This window comes from Mobula hypostoma, chromosome Y (assembly GCF_963921235.1).
Source record: "Mobula hypostoma chromosome Y, sMobHyp1.1, whole genome shotgun sequence".
Lineage (NCBI taxonomy): Eukaryota > Metazoa > Chordata > Chondrichthyes > Myliobatiformes > Myliobatidae > Mobula > Mobula hypostoma.
In genome coordinates, this window is record NC_086130.1 from 860779 (window position 1) to 881411 (window position 20633).

The following is a 20633-nucleotide window of genomic DNA, read 5'->3' on the forward strand; positions in this document are numbered from 1 at the left end:
AAAAAAAGATGAGAATTTGCATGGATCCACGAGATCTCAACCAAGCCATCAAAAGAGAGCACTATCTATTGCTCACAGTTGTAGAGGTTGTATCCCACATGCCTAATGCAAAATATTTTTCTTAGTATTAGATGCAAATCAAGGTTTCTGGCAGATCAAGTTGGATGAAGAAAGTTCCAAATTATGTACTTTCAACATAGCAGCAACGGTGACCCTTACATTGCTCTGCTTGAATACCGCAAACCACCGATTGAGGGTGTGGGGTTCTCTCCTGTGCAGCTGTTGATGGGACGTCGTCTGAAGTGCAGACTGCCAACATCCACAACTCTACTGACTCCTGAAGGTAATGCTCAAGTACATGACAAGCAGAAGTAGAAGCAAATAAAGCAAAAGAGCTACTATGACGGACATACAAGACAGTTGCCAGATCTACATACAGGTGAAAATGTCAGAATACAGAGAGGAGACACTTGGCAACCAGCTGTGGTTGTGAACAGACATCAGCAACCAAGATCCCTCATAGTTCACACGCCGGATGGAAGAGTCTACAGGAGGAACAGGAAGCATCTGCTGAAGACAGGAGAGAGGGAGTTTCCACGTACAGATGCACAGGACATTTCCACAGATACAGACATGGAAACAAACGACACCAAGAGTGATGCAGACCGCAAAAACACAGAGGTCCCTCGAGAGACTGATACGGATGAAGGTCAAGTACAGTCACAGTTGTATCACGCACAGTCTGGGAGACAAGTCAAACTTCCAGCTAGATACAGAGACTAGACATACATACAGTCTCACACAGTTTGAGGCAAAGTCACACATGTCATAAGTTCTAAGGTGTGAAATAGTCTATGTTAGTAAATGAAAATACACTGCTGTTAGTATTGTAAAATACAATGCAGAATACAGTACAAGAAGGTAATTTTTTATAGTTTATGTCATGGTTGTTGCACTGTAAGAAGGCCATACCTAGAGGCATTGTTTTGGTAATTCACAGTGTTGTAAAAAAAATTCTTGAGAAGGGGGATGTAATGTATTGTGTCAGTATTCATAGCGTCAGAGTGCATATGACATCAGAATATAGAGAAGTAAAACTGGAAGTCTGGTGAATAAACTTGGTTGTTCAATCTACAGCAGTGTCCGAGTCACATCAGTATTACACAGTCTGAGACCAGTGGACAAATGGAGACTTGTTCAACAGCTAGCGCTAGCACCAGCGTTAGCACAGAACCACCGTTCTTGCCACAGTCAGCAGCTAATGTTGAAGAGACAGAGAGCATGACTCTGGGATTCCCGACCACAGAGGCCTCCGAGCAACCAAGTTGGGTTGCCATTAATGTTAACGTAACGGCTACTGAGGATCCTTACAGCACTGATCCTGCTTGCTGGGGAAAGAAAACATGAGATGATTCAGTCCGAGCGTACTGGGCTAAGAAAGGGCCGGAGTCCTGCCAGAATAAGGATGTGGATATCAAAGCTTTGGAATGAGAATACAAACAGCAGAGATGTTTTTTCTCCAAATTTCACTTCAAATGCAAGCTTGTAAATGGTGAGTACATATCAAGGCAATGGCTCTTATACTCCCCTTCCACCGGCTGTGTGTTTTGTTTTGCATGCCGCATCTTCAGTGATGGTAACTGTCAGTCCATCTTCGAAACTGGCTTTTGCGACTGGAAACATGCTGCTGAGCGCATAGAGAGCATGAAAATAGCGAACACCACAGGAAAACGATACTGACCTACGTTACACTAGCGTCTGACAGCGGAAGAATAGATACAGAACTGCAAAAACAGTTCGAGTCAGAGTGCGTCTACTGGACCGACCTATTGAGAAGAGTAGTGGCGGTTGTTAAGTTTTTGGTCGAGAGGGGAGTGGCTGTCCGAGGCTCCAGTGACATATTTGTCAGGCCTGATAACGGCAACTACATGGGCATTCTAGAGCTAATAAGTGAGTTTGACCGGTTTTTGAAGGCGCATACACAGAAATTTGGAAGTGCAGGATCAGGCACCCCTTCATATTTTTCCCCTAAAACATGTGAGGAGTTTATGAGCGATCGAGTTCTGTCAGAAATCGTCAGTGAAGTCAAAATGGTCAAATACTTTTCTATTAGCATCGATTCAATCACAGATGTTCAACATGTAGATCAGTTCACATTCATTTTACGTTATGTGTCAACTGATGGAAACACTCAGGAGCGATTCTTACGATTTCTACCCATTAAGAACCACACAGGGGTGGCTTTATGTGAGTCTCTGCTCAGAGTTTTAGGAGAGATGAATATTGACATAAGCAACTGCAGGCGACAGTGCTATGAAAATGCTGCAAATATGTCCAGTGCATACAAAGGCTTACAATCCCGGATCAAGGAAATCAATCCACTTGCTGAGTGGATTCCTAGATAAAAATGCTTTGGCATTGTTTGAGAAATAAGACCTATGGTATGTGCAGCGATAGCTAAATAAAGATTTAAGATTGGGTACATCATACTTCATCTCCCTCATAACTTTACTAAGCCAACTAAGCCTAGGTCAATTTTTGAATGCCTTAGATGCTGTCCTTCAAACTAAGAATCTGCATTACTTTCTGTCCTCCCTCTTAAGGCCTGTAAGTTTATAGCCTATATATTGTACTAAACCAATGTCTTGGTCCACAGTTTTGATATTTAGACCAGTATGACCTTTGCTCTTGTTCTTGCCTTTTATCGCTCAGCACAGCAGCATTTTATGGTGTCGGCAGGGGCCCATCAGGGGCCCCGACCTCACTAAATCTGGCCCTGACGCCAAGCTTCCAGGCAAGCAGCGCATCAATGCCAGTAAGACACAACACCCAGACAAAGCTGCAGAGTTCAAGTCACTGGAGGATGCTCTCCTTCCAGACCCACCAGAAGGAGATGCTCAGCAGAGATGGGACTCTCTCAGGGACACTATCCACAGCACTGAATTCAAGGCCTTCGGGAAGAAATGGGGCAAGACACAGGACTGGTTTGAAGCGAGCTCAAGTAAGCTCACCGCTGTCATCGAGGTGAAGCATGTTGCACTACTAGAGCACAAACACCACCCCACCCAGGCAACACTGCAAGCGCTAAGGACAGCAAGAAGCAAGGCCCAGGAAACAGCCAGATGCTGTGCAAATGGCTACTGGCTACAACTAAACGAAGGCATTCAGTCATCATTTGACACAGGCAACGTCTGTGGAATGTACGAGGGGATCAAGAAAGCCATCGGGCCAACCCACAGCAAGACAGCACCATTGAAAACCGTAATAGGCGAGACCATCAATGACAAAGGCAAGCAGATGGAGAGATGGGTGGAGCATTACTCTGAACTCCTCCGGAGAAAACAGCATCTCGGACAGTGGGCTAGACGCCGGGGAATGCCTGCCTGTCATGGAGGGACTTGATGCATTGCCGACTGCTGAAGAGCTGAGTAAAGCCATCGACAGCCTGCCCACTGGGAAGCCACCAGCATTGGATGGCATTCCACCAGAGGACATCAGATGCGCAAAGGGCATCCTGCTAAATCACCTGCACAAACTACTGTGCCAGTGCTGGATAGAGGGAGCAGTGCCGCAAGACATGAGAGACTGCAACATTGTCACCCTATATGAGAACAAAGGGGACAGAAGCGACTGTAACAACTGCAAGGGAATCTCCTTGCTGAGCATCGTTGGGAAGGTCTTTGCCTTCGTGGTCCTGAACAGACTGCAGAAAATAGCCGAAAGGGTATATCCCAAGTCTCAGTGCAGTTTCAGGTCAGAACGCTCCACAATCGACATGACCTTCTCCCTTCAACAGCTACAAGAGAAATGCAGAGAGCAAAGACAATCACTCTACATCGCTTTCATCGACCTCACGAAGGCCTTTGAGCAGAGACGGCCTGTTCAAAATCCTCGCCAGGATTGGTCGTCCCCCGAGGCTCCTCAGGATAGTTCAGTCATTCCACACAGACATGAAGGGTGTTGTTCAGTCTGACAGCTCTTCTTCGGAGGCCTTTAACATCCGCGGCGGTGTGAAGCAGGGCTGTGTGCTTGCCCCCGCCCTGTTCAGCATCTTCTTCACAGTCATGCTGAAGCACGCCTTTGGAACATCTACTGATGGTGTCTACCTCCACACCAGATCGGACAGGAGGCTGTTCAGTCTGTCCCGGCTGAGGGTGAAAACCAAGGTTCGTGAAGTACTCATCAGGGACATGTTGTTTGCAGACGACGCAGCACTGGCAACACACTCTGAAGAGCAACTGCAACGCCTCATGGACAGCTTCTCAAGGGCCTGCCCGGACTTCAGCTTGACCATCAGCCTGAAGAAAACCAACGCCTTGGGCCAAGGCATTGAGCACCCCCCTGCCATTACCGTCAACAACTACAAGCTGGAGGTAGTTCACGAGTTTACATACCTTGGCTCCACCATCACGGACAGCCTCTCCCTAGACCCCGAGATCAACAGACGGATCGGACGAGCAACTTCAACATTCACCAGGCTGACAAAGAGAGTCTGGGAGAACAGAAAGCTGACGATGCACACCAAAGCTGCAGTCTACAGGGCCTGAGTCCTCATCACACTGCTTTATGGCAGCGAGACCTGGAGCCTCTACTATAGACAAGAATGGCGTCTCAACACCTTCCACTTTCGCAGCCTGAGACTCATCCTGGACATCACGTGGACTGACTGAGTCACCAACAATGAGGTGCTGGACCGCACCCAGATACCCAGCCCCTTCACCCTGCTCCAACAATGCCGTCTCCACTGGCTGGGCCACGTACACCGCATGTCAGACAGGAGTATCCCGAAAGAGCTGCTGTACAGGGAACTGGCCTCCAGCAGAGAGCAGAAGGGCAGCCACATCTTCGTTTCAAAGACGTTTGCAAGGGAGACATGAAGTCACTGAACACCACTAATTAAAGAAATTCCTCTTCATTTCTGTTTTAATTGTATGTCCCTCTGTTCAAACGCTGTGCCCTCAGATTGTAGACTCACCCATTACAGAAAACATCTTCTCCATATTCACTCTATTTAGGCCTTTCAATATTTCATCGGTTTCGATGAGATCTTCCCTCATTTTTCTGTACTCTAGTGAGTACAGGCCCAGAGCTATCAAACACATCTATTTAATTAACTCTTTCATTCTTAGAATCATTCTCGAGAATCCCTTTAGCAAATATTTTCTAAGAAAAGTGTCCCAAAATTGCTCACAATGTTCCAAATGCAGTCTGACCAATGCATTATAAAACCTTGTTTCAGTATTCTAGTCCTCTGGAATGAATGCTAACAATGCATTTGCTTTCCTTACCACAAACTCAAACTCAAGTTAATCCTTAGGGAATTCTGCACAAGGACTCCTAATGCCCTTTGGTCTTTAGATTTTTGAATTTTCTCCTTTTTAGAAAATTTTAGAAATAATGTGAAAAGAAGTGATCGGAATACTGACCCCTGCAGAGTACCAGGAGTTATGAGCAGCCAAACGGAATAAGCCCAATTTATTCCCACTTTTTGCCTCTGGCCAGTTAGCCAATCTTCAATCCATTTTCGTATCTTTCCTGTAATACCATGCACTTCTATCTAATCAAGGAACATCATGTGGGATATCTTGTCAAAGACCATTATAAATCCAAATAAGTAACATTCATCAACTCTCCTTTGTCTATCCTACCCATAATTTTCAATAAATGCCCAAGAATATTTCTCCTTACGGAAACCATGCTGACTTTGTCCTATTATAGAGTTACGCACCAAAACCTCATCCTTAACAATGGACTCTAATATTTTTCCAGCCACTGAAATCAGACTAACTATCCTATAATTTCATTTGTTCTGCCTCACTCCCATCTTAAAGAATAGAGTGACATTTGTAATTTTGCAGCCCTCGGAACCAAGCCAGAACCTAGTAATTCTCAGAAGAGCATTACCAATGCCTTCACAATCCCTTCATCTTCTTCATTTAGTATAGACCATCTGGTCCAGGTGACTTATCTGCCTTCTAGCCTTTCAGTTTCCCAAGAACCTTCTCCTATGCAATAACAACTTCACTCATTTTTGCCCCCTGACATGCTTGAATATCTGGCATACTGCCACTGTCTTTCACAGTGGACAGATGCAAAATACTTAATAAGTTCATCTGCCATTTCTTTCCCCCATTACTAACTTTCCAGTGACATTACTCTTTAGATGTCTGAAAAAAATCCTTTGATACATTATTTTATTTTAGTGTGCTGGGACAGCAGGCTGAGGGTAGCAGACACCAACAGAATCAACAAACTCATTCGTAAGGCCAGTGATGTTGTGGGGATGGAACTGGACTCTCTCACGGTGGTGTCTGAAAAGAGGATGCTGGCTAAGTTGCATGCCATCTTGGTCAATGTCTCCCATCCACTACATAATGTACTGGTTGGGCACAGGAGTACATTCAGCCAGAGACTCATTCCACCGAGATGCAGTACAGAGCGTCATAGGAAGTCATTCCTGCCTGTGGCCATCAAACTTTACAACTCCTCCCTTGGAGGGTCAGACACCCTGAGCCAATAGGCTGGTCCTGGACTTATCTCATAATTTACTGGCATAATTTACATATTACTATTTAACTATTTATGGTTTTATTACTATTTAATTATTTATGGTGCAACTGTAACGAAAACCAGTTTCCCCCAGGATCAACAAAGTATGACTATGACTATGACTATTTATTGGCACACATACTGTCAGGATACAAAACAGTTTTAACACAAGAATGGTATAGGTGGCGCCACGACAAGGTCCTGCTGTCTCTTGCTAACACACTGGAGCGGGAGAGGTGTAAAGAGAGCATCTAACAGAGAGGCAAACAATGCAGTCACTTTCATCAAGGAGAGAGCAATGGTAGTCATATCAAAGGGGTCTAAATCCAAAATGCAGCAAACTGCCAAATCATGGTAGATGAGAGTCAATGTGGAGAGGAAGCTGCAGTTCCTGCAGGTGGTGCAAACCACACTTTGACCAGATATCATACTATGGTCCACCAAAGTTAAGAAAATCATCCTGGTGGTGCTCACAGTACCATAGGAGGAAGGTTGCAAGGAAGCTCACAAGGAGAAGGCCCTGAAATACCAGGACCGCAGTGACAAGGATAGCAAATGTGGCTATTCCCCATGGAAATCGGCTGTAGAATGTTCCCACAAAATTGGCATGGAGGTTGCTGTCTGCGCTGGGCCTTAAAAAGAGCAAGAACCAAAATTCTCTTAAATGTTGAAGTCAAAATCACATCAACTATTTGTGCTGACGTCTGTTCCACGCTCTCACCACCCTTTGGGTTAAGCAGTCTTTCCTTATGATCCCTCTTAAATATTCCACCTTTCACCCTTTATCCATGACATCTAGTTCTAGTCTTACCAAATCTCAGTGGAAAAAGCCCGCTCGTGTTTACCCTATCTATGCCCTTCATAATTTTGTATACAATATCACATCTTCCTTCAATCTTTTATGTTCTAAGGAATAAATTTCTATCCTATTTAATCTTTCTTTATAACAGATCCTCCAGTTCCAACAACATCCTTGTAAGTTTTCTCTGTACTCTTTCAATCTTATTTACATCAATCCTGTGGACATATGACTAAAACTGTACCCAATCCTCCACCAGTTAGCCCTCACCAGCATCAACATTACATCCCAATTCCTGTGCTTCCTGTTTAATTTATGAACTCTAACGTATTTCCAGATTTCTTTGTTCTATCGCACTCCTCAGTGCCCTATCATTTACTGTGTAAAACCTACCTTGACTGGTCTCTCAAAGTACAAAACCTTGCATTTGTTAAATTCCATCTGCCATTTTTAGCCCATTTTTCCAGCTGTTCCAGAACCCGCTGCAAGCAATGACAGTCTTCTTCTCTGTCTGGTACATCCCAATCTTGGTGTTATCCATAAATTTGCTGATCCAGTTTACTACATTATCATCCAGATTGTTGATATAGATGACAAACTACAACAGACCTAGCACTAATCCCTGTTTCACTCCACTAGTCACAGGCCTCCAGTTAGACTTGTTAAAGTCCAGGTAGACAACATCCACTGCCTTGCCTTAATCAACTTTCCTGGTAACTTCCCCAAAACACTCTATAAGTTTGGTTAGACATGACCTACCATATACAAAGCCATGCTGACTATCCCTTATCAGTCCTGGTCCCAACATATCGATGCAGCTTCAAAGAAGGCAAAAGTGTCTAGACTTCGATAAGACTATGAAGAGATTTGGCACGTCAACAAATACACTCAAAAATTTCTATGGTTGTACCGTGTAGAGCATTCTGACAGGCTGCATCACTGTCTGGTATGGAGGGGCTACTGCACAGGACCAAAAGAAGCTGCAGATGGTTGTAAATTTAGTCAGCTCCATCTTGGGCACTAGCCTACAAAGTACTCAGGACATCTTCAAGGAGTGGTGTCTCAGAAAGGCAGCGGTCATTATTAAGGACCCCCAGGACCCAGGGCATGCCCTTTTCTCACTGTTACCATCAGGGAGGAGGTACAGAAGCCTGAAGACACATACTCAGTGATCAGAAACAACTTCTTCCCCTCTGCCATCCGATTCCTAAATGGATATTGAACCCTTGAACACCACCTCACTTTTTATTTCTGGTTTTGCACAATTTTTAATTTATTCATTATATGTATACTGTAATTCATTTATTTATTTAGCATTTTTTTTTCTTCTTCTATATTATGTATAGCATTAAACTGCTGCCTCTAAGTTAATAAATTTCATGACACATCCTGAAGAAAATAAACCTAATTCTGATCCTATGCAAATACCCATATATCCGATACTCATATATGCCTTCCAGTAACTTTACCACTACTGATGTCATGCTCACTGGCCTTTAATTTCCTTGTTTATTCTTAGAATGTTTATCAAATGGTGGAACAACATTGGCAGTATTCCGATCCTCCAGTACCTCACCTTTTACAGAGGATAATGGAAGTATCTCTGCTCAGGCCCCTGCCGTGGCTGCATTTGCCTCCCATGGGTTTTGAGGGAACACCTTGTCAGACCTTGGGGATTTAACCATCCTAATTTGCCTCTGTACTGTGAACATCTCGTCCTCTGCAATTTGTATAGGATCAATTAAGTTGATGCTGCTTTGCCTTACTTCTATAGACTCTGTGTCCATCTCCAGAGTAAATACAGATCCAAAAAATTCACTTAAGACTTTTTTCATCCCTTTTGGCTCCACACATAGGTTACCACTGTTATCCTCCAGAGGACCAATTTTATCTTTCACCATCTTTTTGATCTTACCATATCTACAGAATCCCTTAGGATTCTCTTTTACCTTCTCCGTGGAGCACCCTCGTGCCCACTTTTAGCCATCCTGATTTCTTTCTTGTTTACTTGCATTTCTTGTACTCCATAAGCACCTCATTTGTTCCTATCTGCTTATACCTTTCTTAACCAGGACTTCAATATCTCTTCAAAATTAAAGTCCCCTAAACCTGTTATCCTTCCCTTTTATTCTGACAGGCACATTCATGTTTTTGTACTCTCAAAATTTTGCTGCTGAAGGACACCCATTTACCAAGTACACCTTTGTTAGAAAACAGCCTGTCGCTAACCACACATGCTAAATCTTTTCCAATACTTTCAAAATTGGCCTTTCTTCAATTTGAAGTCTCAACCTGAGGACCAGACCTAACTTTTTTTTACAATTACCTTGAAACTAATGGCAGTATGATCATTAGAAGTGAAATGTTCTCCTACAAATTTTTGTCACCTACTCTGTCTCATTCCCAATGAGAGATAAAGTACTGCACACTCTGTTATTGGGATGTCTATGTATGGATTAAGGAAACTTTCCTGGACACATTTGACAAACCTTATCCTATGTAGTCCTTTTATATTAAGGGATTCCCAGTCAATCTGTGGAAAGTTATAATCACCAACTATAACAACCTTATGTTTCCTGCAACAGTCTGCAATCTCTTTACAAATTTCTTCCTCTAAATCCCTTGGACTGTTGGGTGGTCTATAATTAGTCTCATTAACATGGTCAAACCTTTCTTATTTCTCAGTTCCAGCCATAAATTTTCATTAGATGAGATCTCCAGTATGTCCTTACTGAGCACTGCCATGACACTAATTCTGACTCACAAGGCCACTTATTCCTCTTTAATCCCTCACACACTATGACGTCGAAAACAATGTAACCCCAGAATATTGAGCTGTCAGACCTGCTCCTCGAACCAAGTCTCACTAATGACAACAATAACATGCTGATCCATGCCCTGAGCTCATCTGTCTTTCCTACAAAACTTCTTGCATTGTAATAGGCACAACTCAGAACAATAGTCCCCCCATGCTCAACTTTTTGCTTCCTGATTTTGTCTGAGTTCTTAACAACGTGTCTCCAGAACCACTCCACTATCTGTTCTGGCATCATGATTCCCATCTGCCTGAAACTCTAGTTTAAACTCTCCCATGCAGTATGACCAAACCCTAGCAACATACCTTCTGGGAAACCTGTTCTCATCCACAGAACCTCCTTTCTGTTCCCCTAACTAATAATTGCCCTATCACCACATCACATCTCTTCTCCCCCTTTCCTTTTAAGTTGCAGAGCCAGACTCAGTGCCAGAGACTGACCACTGTGACTTTCCTCTGCTGGCTCATTCCCTTCAAAACCATCCAAAGTGGTACACATGTTGTTGAGGGGTTGTTAACCCCTTTCACTTCCCTTTATCTCCTGTGTCCTGCACCTTGGGTGTAATGACCTGTCTATCACCTCCCCTTGGCCTCCCGAATGATCCAGAGTTTGTTTGTTTTTTTTTTAGAATAGTACAGTACAGTACAGGCCCTTCGGCCCACAATGTTGTGCGGACCCTCAAACCCTGCCTCCCATATAAGCCCCCACCTTAAATTCCACCATATACCTGTCTAGCAGTCTCTTAAACTTCACTAGTGTATCTGCCTCCACCACTGACTCAGGCAGTGCACTCCACGCACCAACCACTCTCTGAGTAAAAAACCTTCCTCTAATATCCCCCTTGAACTTCCCACCCCTTATCTTAAAGCCATGTCCTCTTGTATTGAGCAGTGGTGCCCTGGGGAAGAGGCACTGGCTATCCACTCTATCTATTCCTCTTATTATCTTGTACACCTCTATCATGTCTCCTCTCGTCCTCCTTCTCTCCAAAGACTAAAGCCCTAGCTCCCTTAATCTCTGATCATAATGCATACTCTCTAAACCAGGCAGCATCCTGGTAGATCTCCTCTGTACCCTTTCCAATGCTTCCACGTCCTTCCTATAGTGAGGCGACCAGAACTGGATACAGTACTCCAAGTGTGGCCTAACCATAGTTTTATAGAGCTGCATCATTACATTGCGACTCTTAAACTCTATCCCTGGACTTATGAAAGCTAACACCCCATAAGCTTTCTTAACTACCCTATCCACCTGTGAGGCAACTTTCAGGGATCTGTGGACATGTACCCCCAGATCCCTCTGCTCCTCTACACTACCAAGTATCCTGCCATTTAATTTGTACTCTGCCTTGGAGTGTGTCCTTCCAAAGTGTACCACCTCACACTTCTCCAGGTTGAACTCCATCTGCCACTTCTCAGCCCACTTCTGCATCCTATCAATGTCTCTCTGCAATATTTGACAATCCTCTACACTATCTACAACACCACCAACCTTTGTGTTGTCTGCAAACTTGCCAACCCACCCTTCTACCCCCACATCCAGGTTGTTAATAAAAATCACGAAAAGTAGAGGTCCCAGAACAGATCCTTGTGGGACACCACTAGTCACAATCCTCCAATCTGAATGTACTCCCTCCACCACCACCCTCTGCCTTCTGCAGGCAAGCCAATTCTGAATCCACCTGGCCAAACTTCCCTGGATCCCATGCTTTCTGAATTTCTGAGTAAGCCTACCGTGTGGAACCTTGTCAAATGCCTTACTAAAATCCATGTAGATCACATCCACTGCACTACCCTCATCTATGTGCCTGGTCACCTCCTCAAAGAACTCTATCAGCCTTGTGAGACACGATCTGCCCTTCACAAAGCCATGCTGACTGTCCCTGATGAGACCATGATTTTCTAAATGCCCATAGATCCTATCTCTAAGAATCTTTTCCAACAGCTTTCCCACCACAGACGTAAGGCTCACTGGTCTATAATTACCCAGACTATCCCTACTACCTTTTTTGAACAAGGGGACAACATTCACCTCCCTCCAATCCTCCGGTACCATTCCCGTGGACAACGAGGACATAAAGATCCTAGCCAGAGGCTCAGCAATCTCTTCCCTCGCCTCGTGGAGCAGCCTGGGGAATATTCCGTCAGACCCCGGGGACTTATCCATCCTAATGTATTTTAACAACTCCAACACCTCCTCTCCCTTAATATCAACATGCTCCAGAACATCAACCTCACTCATATTGTCCTCACCATCATCAAATTCCCTCCCATTGGTGAATACCGAAGAGAAGTATTCATTGAGGACCTCACTCACTTCCACAGCCTCCAGGCACATCTTCCCACCTTTATCTCTAATCGGTCCTACCTTCACTCCTGTCATCCTTATGTTCTTCACATAATTGAAGAATGCCTTGGGGTTTTCCTTTACCCTACTCGCCAAGGCCTTCTCATGCCCCCTTCTTGCTCTTCTCAGCCCCTTCTTAAGCTCCTTTCTTGTTTCCTTATATTCCTCAATAGACCTATCTGATCCTTGCTTCCTAAACCTCATGTATGCTGCCTTCTTCCACCTGACTAGATTTTCCACCTTACTTGTCACCCATGGTTCCTTCACCCTACCATTCTTTATCTTCCTCACCGGGACAAATTTATCCCTAACATCCTGCAAGAGATCTCTAAACATCGACCACATGTCCATAGTACATTTCCCTACAAAAACATCATCCCAATTCACACCCACAAGTTCTAGCCTTATAGCCCCATAATTTGCCCTTCCCTAATTAAAAATATTCCTGTCGTCTCTGATTCTATCCTTTTCCATGATAATGCTAAAGGCCAGGGAGCGGTGGTCACTGTCCCTCAGATGCTCACCCACTGAGAGATCTGTGACCTGACCCGGTTCATTACCTAGTACTAGATCTAGTATGGCATTCCCCCTGGTCGGCCTGTCCACATACTGTGACAGGAATCCGTCCTGGACACACTCAACAAACTCTGGCCCATCTAAACACTTGGAACTAATCAGGTGCCAATCAATATTAGGGAAGTTAAAGTCACCCATGATGACAACCCTGTTATTTTTGCATCTTTCCAAAATCTGCCTCCCAATCTGCTCCTCTGTATCTCTGCTGCCCCAATAGAGTAACTGCTCCCTTCCTGTTCCTGACTTCCACCCATACTTACTCAAAAGTGGATCCTGGTACATTACCCACCCTTTCTGTAGTTGTAACAGTGTCCCTGACCAGTAATGCCACCCCTCCTCCCCTTCCCCCCCCCCATCCCTTTTAAAGCACTGAAATCCAGGAATATTGAGAATCCATTCCTGCCCTGGTGCCAGCCAAGTCTCTGTAATGGCCACTACATTATAATTCCATGTATGTATCCAAGCTCTCAGTTCATCTCCTTTGTTCCTGATGCTTCTTTCATTGAGGTACACACATTTCAGCCCTTCTACCTTACTGTCTTTACACCGTTTATTCTGTTTCTCTTTCCTCAAAGCCTCTCTGTATGTTAGGTTTGACTTTACTCCATGCACTTCTTTCACTGCTCTATCACTCTGGGTCCCATCCCCCTTGTAAATTAGTTTAAACCTTCCTGAACCATGCTAGCAAACCTACCTGCAAGGATATTGATCCCCCTCAAGTTCAGGTGCAATACATCCAATCTGTACAGGTCCCTCCTTCCCCAGAAGAGATCCCAATGATCCAAAAATTTAAAACCCTGCACCCTGCACCAATTCCTCAGCCACGCATTCAACTACCATCTCCCCCAGTTCTTACCATCACTGTCACATAGCACTGGCAGCAATCCTGAGAATGCCACCCTTGAGGTCCTGTTCTTCAGCCTTCTGCCTAGTTCCCAAAACTCACACTTCAGGATCTCATCCCTCTTCCTGCCTATGTCGTTGGTCCCAACATGTATCACGACTTCTGGTTGCTTTCCCTCTCGTACCAGGATGTCGTGCACCCGGTCAGAGACATCCCGGACCCTAGCACCCGGGAGGCAACAAACCATGCAGGTGTCTTTCTCACGTCCACAAAATCTCCTGTCTGCTCCCCTGACTATAGAGTCTCCAATGACGACAGCTCTCCTCTTCTCCATCCCACCTTTCTGCACCACCGGGTCAGACTCAGTGCCGGAGGTCCTGCCACCGTGGCTCACAGCTGGTCGGTCGTCCCTGCCAACAGTATCCAGGACAGTAAACTTATTATTCAGGGGAATGGCTACAGGGGTGCTCTGCACTACCTGTCTGCTCACCTTCGCTTTCTCCCCTCTGACTGTCACCCAACGACCTGCTTCCGACAGCCTAGGTGTGACTACCTCCCTGTAGCTCTCATCTATGACTGCCTCATTCTCCCTTACTAGTCGAAGGTCATCCATCTGCTGCTCCAGATTCCTTACACGGTCTTCCAGATCGCCCAGCCGTATGCATTTCTGGCAGATGTGACTCTGCAGGAGAGGGGAGTTCCCCCAAGACTCCCACATCTCACATGAGAGGCACGTCACCATCTCAGGAGGCATTGTAAAGATTAACTGCGAGCAAGCTTGTCCTCTACCTCTTCTCGTCGAAACCTCTTGAGTCAAAGCCTCAAAGCTCCACTCCTTCACTTGCCCACTCACTCACTGGCAGCTTTCCACAGTCTGGCCGCTTTCCACATTTCATCCAGTTCTGGATCCAAGTCCTTAACATGGAGTGTGAGAAGCTACAGCTGGAGTTGTCAGACACTGGACATAGCCCTGCCTACCCACATGCCACTAGAGTAGCATTCCACTATCATACCTGGCATTCCTACTACTCTAACTGGGCAATTATAAAGAAGGAATCAATAAATTAACTGGGAAAAAAATCTACCTACGGTGTTTTACCTTCTCTCACTCAAGCCTCTCTTTGCTGAAGCCTCTAAGAGCTAAAGGCTTAAATCCCTACTCAAATGCTTTCCACTCCAAAAAAAGACCATTCCTCTTGTCCCTAATGGGCTGCAGTTCTAACACTGAAACTCCTGTGAGGTGTTGTTTTTAAATTAACACTCACTGACTTGTGTAAATCGTGTGAAATATCATTCACATCCTTTATATAGGCTGTATGATGTAGGAGGAAAATTTACATTGCAATCTTTAAAAGGGTAGTTTAGTTATTTTTTATTATCACATGAACCAAGATACTGTGAAAAACTCTGCATGCCACCAATGTAGACCATTTCATCACATCGGGACATTGAGATGGTACAAGAGAAAACGATAACAGGATGAGAATGAATTGTTAAGAGTTACAGAGAAAGTGTGTTGTAGGCAGACAATAAGTTGGAAGATCATAATGAAGTAGCTTGGTACATCAAGTTTATCTTATACCAGGGAACTAGTTGATAGTCTGAAAAGAGGAGTGAAGCTGTCCTTAAGCCTAATAGTAATTGCATTCAGGTTTTTTTTAAATCTTTTTCTTGATGGGCTCAAAATAGATCTTGAGAGATCTAACCAGAAACTTGAAACTGCTCACCAAATCCACTGATGATCCCTCAATAGTGGCAGGTATGTGTTCCCTCATTTCCCTTCCTATATTCCACAATGAATTCTTCAACCTTACTAAATTATAGACAGTCCATTGAAGGGAGATTGTTTTCAGTTATATGCTGTACAGTGTCACAACTCTGTTGTTTCTTATGGTCTTGTGCAGATCAGTTTTCATACCAAGCCCTGATACATCCTAATAGGATGTCTTCCATAATGCATCTATAAAAATCGGTGAGGATCAAAATGGATATATTAAATTTCTTGTCTGCTAAGGAAGAATAGATGCAGGTGCAATTTCTTGGCCATTGTTTTAACATGGTTGGTGATGTCCATTACTAGGAACTTGAATTTTTCAACCCTCTCAACCCTCATTATGCAAATAGGAACATATGTACCACCCACTTCCTGAAGTCACTTTTGTTCTGTTGACAGTCAGGGAAAGATCATTTTTCTGAAACCATGCCACTAGTTTCTCTACCCCATACTGTACGCCAACTCATTATTAATTGAAATTGAGTCCACTAGGATAGTGTCATCTGCAAACTTGTAGATCAACTCGGAGTAGAATCTATCCACATAATTGTGAATGCATAGGGAGAAGAGTAGAGGTTTGAGCCTTGTTAGTCATTAGTGTAGAGGATAATGATGATGAAGATGTCGCTGTCAGTCATTAGTGATTTGTCCTTTTGAACAAGAAATCCAGGATTGGGTTAGGCCTGGGTGTGGCTGCAGTTGTTTCAAATATTAGCTAAAGCTTCTGCTCCTCTCTGGAATCCTTTAAGGACAGTTCTTTCCTGCATTCCCTAAGAAATGACCCATAACAATGTTACCTGAAGACACAGAACAGCTTCTAAATTTGCTAAGTTCTTCTTTACCTTAGACAATCTCCTTAGGTTAATGATGCTTCACTCCTGCACTGTCTTGTGGGATCTGATGTCGTTACTGAAGCCAGGGAGACAGATTCTTTCACAAATGGGCAACTTCACTTTCTCTAATAACTCCAATTAACAGACATCCCACCCTGCAAAAACTTATTTCAGGGAGGTAACACCACCACCCCCCGCAACCCCATATTCCCCCCACCCCGGTGGACCTCCAAGGGTGTATGTAATACATTGTTTAGTAATTTTGTCTAATCTGTAAACCAAGTTGAGTATATGCAAAAAATGTGACATTAAAATATGTACTTATTTTATTTTATATTATCATGTTTATACGATTACAACTTTAAGCAAGCCTACAGGGAGTTTGGCCTCATCATGTAGGACATCAATAGAGTAGCTCCTTAGCAGCCAGCCAGCTAGTTTAAATACCGTTAGCCACACCTGTTAAACTCACCTCAACATGTCTTTTACAGTCATTTAACCCATCATGGGCAATAGAAAATTCACTTTTGCAAACAGTGCAGCGAGCAACACTGTCATTATTTTTGAGGTCGACTGTAAAGCCCCCACACAGAGAAAATTGATAGGGCTACTTAGCACAAGGAGAGATCAATCAGGATGCTCCCTCTCGCTCTTCCTCTTCCTCTAGCTCTCAAAAAAAGTGATTTCCAGGATATTGTACATAAATTGCAGGTGTCAGGGAGCCACTATCAATATGTGGGAGACTCCCGGAACTTCCGGGAGAGGTGGGATGTCTGAATTAAAGCCTGTTAGTATTGGCTCCATCTAAATCTGTTACATACTTCATAAAATTTTAATTCTAGAATATTGTATCTTATTGAGGTCTAGCTTTATTTCTTTGCTTGTGGATTCTATGCTTCAAGTGCAATTTCATTAATCATGTTTTCTTTAAATATGAATTCCCAATATGTCTGGACTCCTTAAAATTATGTGTATGTATTTTCCAGGTTTTCAGTCACCACGTCTCCCTTACATTTAAGCCATGTGTTCTATTGTTCCAGTTCATCGTTCCAGTCACCAAGAGTAATTTCATACTTTTCAATATTTTTTATTTTTCTAGTTCTCATTTTGAAAGTTCAAAGTAAACTTATTATCAAAGAATGTGTGTGACCATGTACTACCCTGAGATTCATTTTTGTTAGCATTCACATTAGTACACATTCAATAGAATCAATGAAAAACTGCACATGATCACTGACAGATAACTAATGCTCAAAAGAGGACCATCTATGCAGAAAATAATCATCATCATCATCATCATCAAAATCATAAGTTTTAAAACAAATAACTCGATAAGTGAATACATAAGCAAAGTTACTGAGAACGTGAGTTGTAAAGTCCTTAAAAGTTAGTCTACAGTCAGTTCAAATTTGAAGTGAGTGAAGCTATCTACTCTGGTTCAAGAGTCTGTTTTAAAGGTAATCACTGTTTCCAAACCTGCTAGTGTGAACCTAAGGCTCCTGTACATCCCTACTGATGGCAGCAGTCAAACAAGAATTTGACCTGCCTGGTAGGAGTCCTTGATAATAAGATACTAAGACCATAAGATATAGGACCAGAATTAGGCCATTTGGTCCATCAAGTCTGCTGTGCCATTTCACCATGGCTGATTCAATTTTCCTCTCAGCACTAATCTCCTGCCTTTTCCTCATCTCACTTCATGCCCAGACCAATCAAAAATTTATCAACTTCTGCCTTAAATATACATACAGATTTGGCCTCCACAAATGCCTGTGGCAAATAATTCCACATATTACCTATTCTCCTGCTAAAGAAATTCCTTCTCATCTCCATCCTAAAAGAACAAACCTAGAACCATCACATGCTCTTCATATGACAAGCCATTCAATCCTACAATCATTTTGGAAACCTCCTTTGAACTCTCTCCAGTTTCAGTGCAGCCTTTCTAGGATAAGGGGCCTAAAACAGTTCACAATATGTGAGGCTTCACCAGTGCTTTATAAAGTCTCAACATTACATACTTGCTTTAATACTCTAGTCCTCTTGAACTGAATGCTAATCTTACATTAACCTTCCTCACCACAGACTCAACCTACAATTCAACCTTAAGGGAATCTTGTACAAGGATTCCCAAGTCCCTTTGCACCTCAGTTATTTTTTATTTCTTCTCCATTTAGAAAACAGTCAACCCTTTTATTTCTTCTACCCAAGTGCATGACAAAACACTTCCCGACGCTGGATTCCGTCTGCCACTGCTTTGCTCATTTTCCTAATCTTTCTAAGTCCTTTTGTAGCCTTTCTACTTCCTCAACACCACCTTGTCCTCCACCTATCTTTGTACCATCTGCAAACTTTGCAACAAAGCCATCCGTTCCATCATCCAAATTATTAATATATTACGTAAAAAGAATCGGTCTCAACACAGACCCCTGTGGAACACCACTAGTCACCAGCAGCCAGCCAGAAAAGGTTCCCTTTATTCCCACACTTTGCCTCTTGCCAATCAGCCACTGCTTTACCCATGCTAGAGTCTTTCCTGTAATACCACTGGCTCATAGCTTGTTAAGCAGCCATTCTCAACAGAACAGGAGGGATTAAAGAGAGAGGGGTGGTGTTACTAGTCAGGGAAAATGTCATGGCAGTGCTCCATCAAGACAGATTGGAGAACTCAACCGTTGATGCTTTATGACTGGAACTGAGAAATAAGAGAGATAGGACCATGTTAATGGTCACACGTTACAGACCACCTAACATACTGTTGCAAGATAGTAGGTGATTTTAACTTTCCACATATTTTCTCCATAAGTACATAGTTTCCATAATTGGTACATAGAAATCCCAATGACAGAGTGTGCAATACTTGATATGCTATTAGAGAATGAGACAGAAGGTGACAGAAGTTTGTGTAGGGGAAGACTTCGCATCTAGTGATCACCATACTATCAATTTCAAAGTAAATGTGTAAAAAGATAGGTCTGGTCCACGGGTTGAGATTCTAAATTGGAGAAAGGCCAATTTAGATGATATCAGATGATGGCTTTTTGAATCAATGTCCATCAGCCTAAATGGATAACATACACAAGCAGACACAACTGATGTTGTATAAAAACTCGTCACTCTAAGCATGGTGCCAAGACTAATGACCACAAAAATGCATGCACCTGATGCTCCTTAGAAACTGTTTCCTGTCCTAATTAGACAGCATAATGTCCAAAAATAACAATTTTCTTGATTTTTTTTTTGTTCTTTAAGGGTTGTCCAAATGAATGTGTGCACCAATTAAATGTAATCAGTGTATGGTGAAGGATGGGAAATAAATGAATAATTATTATGATAATCCTGTAGTTCTGATCAATATGGTTCCTGTGTACTTTTTCTGAATGGATCATGAAACTATATATTTCACTTTTATGTCTTTTATGTTTGTTTTTCATTTTAGATGTGATTATGGAATGGTTGGAGTCTGTGATTTGCTGTTTAGAGGTTATTTGGGTGTTCCAGTCCTCTGCAGTCTTTGAGAGGATTCACTATAGAGCTATGCCCTAGGCCATTATATAGACCAAGAATAAGAATGACCACAAATAGCACTTCTTTAGATCAGCACAGTTGTCTTAGTCCATTACTAAAAATGATCCTCTGTTCTACCAAGATGGCATGCAAAGGGTGAGAAACATTGTCCAGAATTGCCAGCACCTAACTGTTAAAATACATCATTATTTGGATCCTTTGTTCTACCACAGCCTCCAATGCGTCCAGTTTGACTCCTATAACAGAGCCAGCCTTTCTAAACAGTTTATTGAGCCTGTTGGCATCACCCGTGTTGATGCCATTGCCCCAGCACACCACCGTGTATCAGATTGTACTGGCAACAGCAGACTGGTAGAACATGTGAAGGAGAGGCCTGTATACTCCAAAGGACCTCAGTCTCCTCAGGAAGTAGAGGTGACTCTGGCCCTTTTTGTACACAGACTCTGTGTTGGTGCTCCACTCAATCCAGGTGCACCCCCAGGTACGTGTAGGTCCTCACCACATCCACATCCTCACCACCAATAGTAACGGGGAGCAGTGCAGGCCTGGTCTTCCTAAAGTCCATCAC